This window comes from Dipodomys ordii, unplaced genomic scaffold, assembly GCF_000151885.1.
Source record: "Dipodomys ordii isolate 6190 unplaced genomic scaffold, Dord_2.0 Scaffold695, whole genome shotgun sequence".
Lineage (NCBI taxonomy): Eukaryota > Metazoa > Chordata > Mammalia > Rodentia > Heteromyidae > Dipodomys > Dipodomys ordii.
Window position 1 is genome coordinate 7,668 of NW_012267911.1, and position 5,841 is coordinate 13,508.

The following is a 5,841-nucleotide window of genomic DNA, read 5'->3' on the forward strand; positions in this document are numbered from 1 at the left end:
AAGGAAGGAAGGGAAAGAAAGGAAGGAAGGGAAAGAAAGGAAGAAAGGGAAATTGATGAAGACACTAGAAGACAGAAAAACCTCCCAGGCTGATAGATCACTAAAATTAATATCAGGAAAATGAACAAAAGTAAACTACAAATTCAATGACATACTCATCAAAATCCAAATACTCTTCACAGAGATAGAAAAATGAATCCTAAAATTCATTTGAATGCGCAAAAGATGTACAAACAGCCAGAACAATCTTGAGAAGAGAAGAAGAAAAAAAACAATGCTGAGGATATCACAAAACTAGACTTCAAATTAAACTACAGAGCCTTAGTAATGAAAACACAAACACAAGTGAAACAGATTACAAGAACAAGAAATGAATTGTCACACTAAATAGCTCTCTGATTTTTGATAAAGGAGCTCAAAATGCACACTGGAGAAACCTAGCCTCTGAACAACATGATGCTGGGAAAATTGAATAGCCACATGCAGAAAACAAAATAGATTCCTGTCTCTTGCCATGTACAGATACAACTTAAAGTGGATCAAGGATCCTGAGTGTGTGTGTGTGTGTGTGTGTATGCATGCATGTGTGCGCATACATGCACGTGCACACACACACATACACACACACACACACACACACACACATTGGGGCTGAGGCTTGACCTCAACCTCAATCCAGCTTCTTCAACTTATTCATTCATAATTCTACCTCTTGAGCCATACCTCCATTTCCCTCCTTTTGCTTTAATTGAAGAAGAGTGTCATGGATTTGTCTTCCCAGACTGGATTCTAAATGCAATTCTCAAATCTCAGCCAGGAGGTGGGAGCCACTGGCACTCAGCTTGGATGATGATCTTAATGTTAAAACATGAAACTTTGAAATTATTATAGGAAACAACTTGGAAAACACTAGAATTTTTTGGCCCAGGATATAACTTTCTGAATATTCCAATAGCTCAGCAAATAAGAGCAAGGATTTGAACAAATGAGATTTGATCAACTAAAAAGTTTCTGTAGCCAGGTGCCAGTGACTTATATCTGTAATCCTAGCTACTCAGAAGGCTGAGAATCTGAGGATCACTGTCCTAAGCCAGCCCAGGAAGGAAACTCTGTGAGACTGTTATTTCCAATAAACTACTCAAAAGAGCCAGGCAATGGTGGCTCACTCCTGTAATCCTACTTACTCAGGAGGCTGAGATCTGAGAATTGCCTTTAAAGCCAGGCCCAGCAGGAAAGTAATTGAGACTCTTATCTCCAATAAACCAACACAACACTGGAAGTGGCACTGTGACTTAAGCGTAGAGTACTTGCCTTTAGTTGAAGAGTACTGGGACGGTGCCCAGGCCCAGAGTTCAAGCCCCACCATCACCACCACCACCAACAACAACAAAAAAACATACTCAACCTAGCTAGAAGTGGTGCTGTGGCTCAAGTGGCAGAGCTCTAGTCTAGAAATTAGAGGGGCTCAAGGATGGAGCCCAGAGCCTGAGTTCAAACCCCAGACCAGGAAAAAGTTTCTGCATAGAAAGGAAATAGTAGTCTGCTGGGACATCCTCCAGACAGGAGATTTTTTTCAGCTATACATCTGACAAGGTATTTGTTGTTGTTATTGTTTTGTTTATTTGTTTTATTGTGAAAATACCATACAGAAAGGTTACAATTACATGGGCCAGATAATGAATACATTTCTTATCGAGCATTGTTGCTTCCTCCTTTGTTTCTGACAAGGTATTAATAACCAGAACATACAGAATCAACAAGAATCATACAAGAACATACAAGAATCAACAAATCAATTAATAAATACACAAACCAATGAAATAAACATCTTTAAAAAGCACAAATGGAGGATAAATACATAAGAAATACTCAACATCTCTAGATAGATAGATAGATAGATAGATAGATAGATAGATAGATAGATAGATAGATAGATAGATAGAGATAGGCAAACCAAAATGGCATTGAGATTTCATCTGACTCTATTCAGGATGTCCATTATCAAAAGCACTAAGCATAAATGCTGGTGAAGGAAGAAGGAATACTCATACACTGTTGGTGAGAATGTAAACTAGTGCAGCTGCTATGGAAATTGGTATAGAACTTCCTCAGAAACTAAAAACAGAACTGACCTATAATCTAGTCATACCACTCTTGGGCATATAGCCAAAGGAATTTAAGGCGGGAATGTAGTAAAGGCCCCTGCACACTCATTCATCATGACACCATTCCCTATAGCCAAGACGTGGAAAAAATCCAAATGCCCTACAACTAATAGATGAGTGGATCCAGAAAATGTGGCACATATACACAATGCAGTATTATTCATCCATAAAGAAGAATGAAATGGATGGTACTCGAATACATCATGTTGAATGAATGTTCAGAAGGATGAGTTTTCTCTTACATGTGGATGCCATGCCTAAAAGATAAAGATACATGAATATATATATATATATACATATACATATATATATATTCTTGTAGGATATATGCATTGTAAAATACCATCGTGAAGCCCCATTGAACAATCAGCATGCACGTCACCAAAAATTACTACTACTGAAGGAAAACATATCCTGTCTGAGGTGTGGGTGCTAGTAGGAGCAGAGAAGGCAAACACAGAGGATGAAAGAGGGTGAATTTAGTCAAAATACTTGATGTACATGTGTAAAAATGGAGGCATGAAACTTGTTGAGGTTGTTTTGGAGGGGTGGGAAGAGCAGGTGGGAGAATATGGAGAAGATGTATTGTATGTATATATTGGTATGACAAAATGGAATCGCCTTGTAGGAAATAATAGATGTTAATTTAAAAAAGACGAAGGAGTCAGGTCTCAGCTCCACCTTAAGGATGGATAGCCAAAGATTCTGAGGTAAAGGGTGAGGTGAAGCCAACTTTACCAATGCCCCTCATTGCTCCAGTTTCTTCATGGTCTGGGTTCCTGGATACATGCATACGCAGTGTGGACTTGCGGAACCTGCCCATGGCCCCTGCTCCTCTCTGAGTCCTCCTATAATTCAAGTGGGTTTGAAGAGTGGTCTTGGTTAGCTTCTCAGACTCAGGGACAGGGACAGTCAAATTAGGTCCTTTGTGCCTCTCCTCCTCAACCACAAAGTTCTGGCTCTCCATCCTGTTAACTCCCACACCACCTAAAAAGTCCTTCAAAGAAACATCAGTGCAGATCTCTCTCTCTGAAGTCCAGTCTCTGCACTTGCTCTGTCCTCTGCCTTCTCCACCAACCACCCAACATCCTCATCTATTCCAGGCTCTCTCTTCTCAATGTCATCTTCCTAGATAACCTTACAACAGTTGCAAATATATATGTGCAAATAAACGCACATGCAAATATATCTGCAAATATATATCTGATCATATTCCTATTCATCCTGCTTGTTTTGCTTTATCCTTAGCACATACCCCCACTCAATATATCAGAATTTGATCATTTATTGTATCATTATCCTCCTCCTCTTAAAACACATCCTTAGTAGAGGTATCTTAATTGAGAAGGACTTTTATTGATGATTGTTCTTAACTTCTGTGGCCCAAATTAGAGTGATTTGAAGAGGATAGTATGCCCTGGTTGGTTCTCTAACAAATGTCTTTACCATCTTGAATCCGCACAGTGAGAAAAGATTTTGAAAAAATGCTGTAAAGCACCATCTCCATGATGCTTTTTTTCCACATGTGCATGCTTGGAAACTGAGTTCCAAGGGGGTAAAGCTGAACGGGAAGTCTGCCTCAGAGCTGGCTTTCCCTCCAGCTCTGCTCCCTGAGGTTCTTGTCTTTTTGTGTCCTGGGAGGACTTGCCTTTCCCAGCAGGCTCAGAGCTCCCTGAGGCTAGAGACTGAGATTCAATAGGGCATACTATCAGGGTTGGCTTTACTTGAATTGTCTTCCTCCCCTAGAGCCACTTCTGCCCTGCCCAGCTCCCAGGACCTGCTTTTGCTTCCTTTGGGTCTTGCACATCAGTTGCATCCCAACAGCCTCCTGATCACTTTGCACTCTTACTTCCCTGTGAGCCAGGTTTAACTGTCCTGGTAAGGATGCCCTCTAAGGCTCTCATCCCTGGGCTGCCCCGCCAAGCTGGTGCCCTTGCTTCATTTGGGCTCCTCCCCAAGGGATGGCCATGAAGACTGATGGGACCCTGGGTGTGGAGCCTCCCTTCCAATCACTACACTAATCCCCATGTGCTGTGGGTACACAGATACACAGACATAGGGTCCAAGGGAAGTTGCAGACCTGGAGGCTGACTGCGGAACAGAGTATGCCAGACTTCCTGGGACTCCCAACCTCTGAGTTTGAGTCAGTAAGTTGCCCTGATTTCATTCCCTCAGTTTCACCTTCCGGTCAGCCAAGAGGTTGATCTCTGCATAAAGCTCAGGTACGGCAAGCCCACTCTTTTGATCGTCAGCAGTATCCTCTGTGAGAAGGACCTGGGGAGCAGCTGTGCAGCCTCGCATGGCTGGAAAAGAAATGGACCCACTTTATGCAGAAGACCCTCAGTGCCATTGATGTGACCAACACACACCCATCAGATCCATCAAGGGCAGCGAAGGTCCCAGGGACCAGAAGCACAGGTCTTAAACCCATACTCTGTTCCTGCCACCATGCACACTGCGCTTTTTATTCTTGGATTTGGACATTAATTCGGTACAGTTTTGATTGGGGCAATTGCTCGACCACTTGAACCACAACTACACTTTCAGCTTTTTTGGTGATTAATTGGAGAAAAGTGTCTTACACTTTCATACCTAGGCTACCTATGAACCTCCATCCTCAGATCTCAGCATCCCGAATAACTAGGACTAGAGGTGTGAGCCATCCGTGGCCTTTCTCTTTGGGTAGTCAGACATATACCCACACTCAGCACCCCAGACTTTAAGCTGTCCATTGTCCCTGGGATCTCCTCAACCCACTGCCCCTCCTCCAGCCAGCCCAGACCCCAGAGTCCCCAGCACCTGCCTTTTCCAGTCTCTGTCTTCTTCCTCTTCCAGATCCATAGTCCAATCCCCAGAATCACCAACAGCACCACAGCAACCAGTCCTATCCATTTGTTCCAATGGGAACCTTGGGCTAAAGACAATTTGCTGTCAAGATCTGCCATGGTCAGGTAAGACATAGGATGGGGTCGGGGGCACGAGAAAAGATGGAGAGACTGGGGAGGATTACCCTAGCTCTAGCTCCAGGCCTGTTTCCCAGTGTGTAAATGCTGCAGCCTGCATGAATTTTCTCCCTTCTACTCTTTCTCTGTGACCTGGTCACTTCCATATTAATGCTTCTGCTGCCAGGCTTTCTGTCTAGTTTATATACAAGAACCTCAGGAAATGGTCTAGGCTGGATTGACACTGTTCACCCCTCAATCTGTCCCTCTTTTCTCCTTGCAGACTTGCAGAAGCAAAGTACATTGCAAGAGAGGGAAGGGGATGGAAGAATCTGGGGTTTCCCATATTATGCTCTTTGCTAGGATGACTCTATTTCTTTTGTTGTTGGTGGTAGTGATGATCACCGGGCTTGAACTCGGGGCCTGGGTGCACGTCCCTGAAGGCTAGTGTTCTACCACTTTGAGCCACAGTGCCACTTCTGGTTTTGTGATGGATAATTGGAGATAAGAGCTTTAAGAACTTTCCTAGACAGGCTGCTTTTGAACACTGATTCTCAGATCTCAACCTCCTGAATGACTTGGATTATATGCATGAGCAACCAGTACCCAAATAGGATGTCTTTCTTACGGCTACAAGAAAATCCTATTCATCCTTCAAGGTCTAACACATGTGTTCCTTTCCCTGTAATGCCTTTCCCAACTCCTATAGAAGTTTCTCATTTTCTTCCATTCCT

The 5,841-nt window shown here is 43.1% G+C and overlaps 1 long non-coding RNA gene across 1 annotated transcript; it reads right to left on the reverse strand.

Annotated features, from left to right (window-relative positions):
- Nucleotides 1-2,078: 2,078 nt before the first annotated feature.
- LOC106001890 lies at nucleotides 2,079-4,465 on the reverse strand. The gene is made up of 3 exons (XR_001175868.1): nucleotides 4,347-4,465; nucleotides 2,904-3,013; nucleotides 2,079-2,422 (listed from the first exon to the last, which is right to left on the reverse strand). It is a non-coding gene; the product is annotated as an uncharacterized LOC106001890 (long non-coding RNA).
- Nucleotides 4,466-5,841: the final 1,376 nt, after the last annotated feature.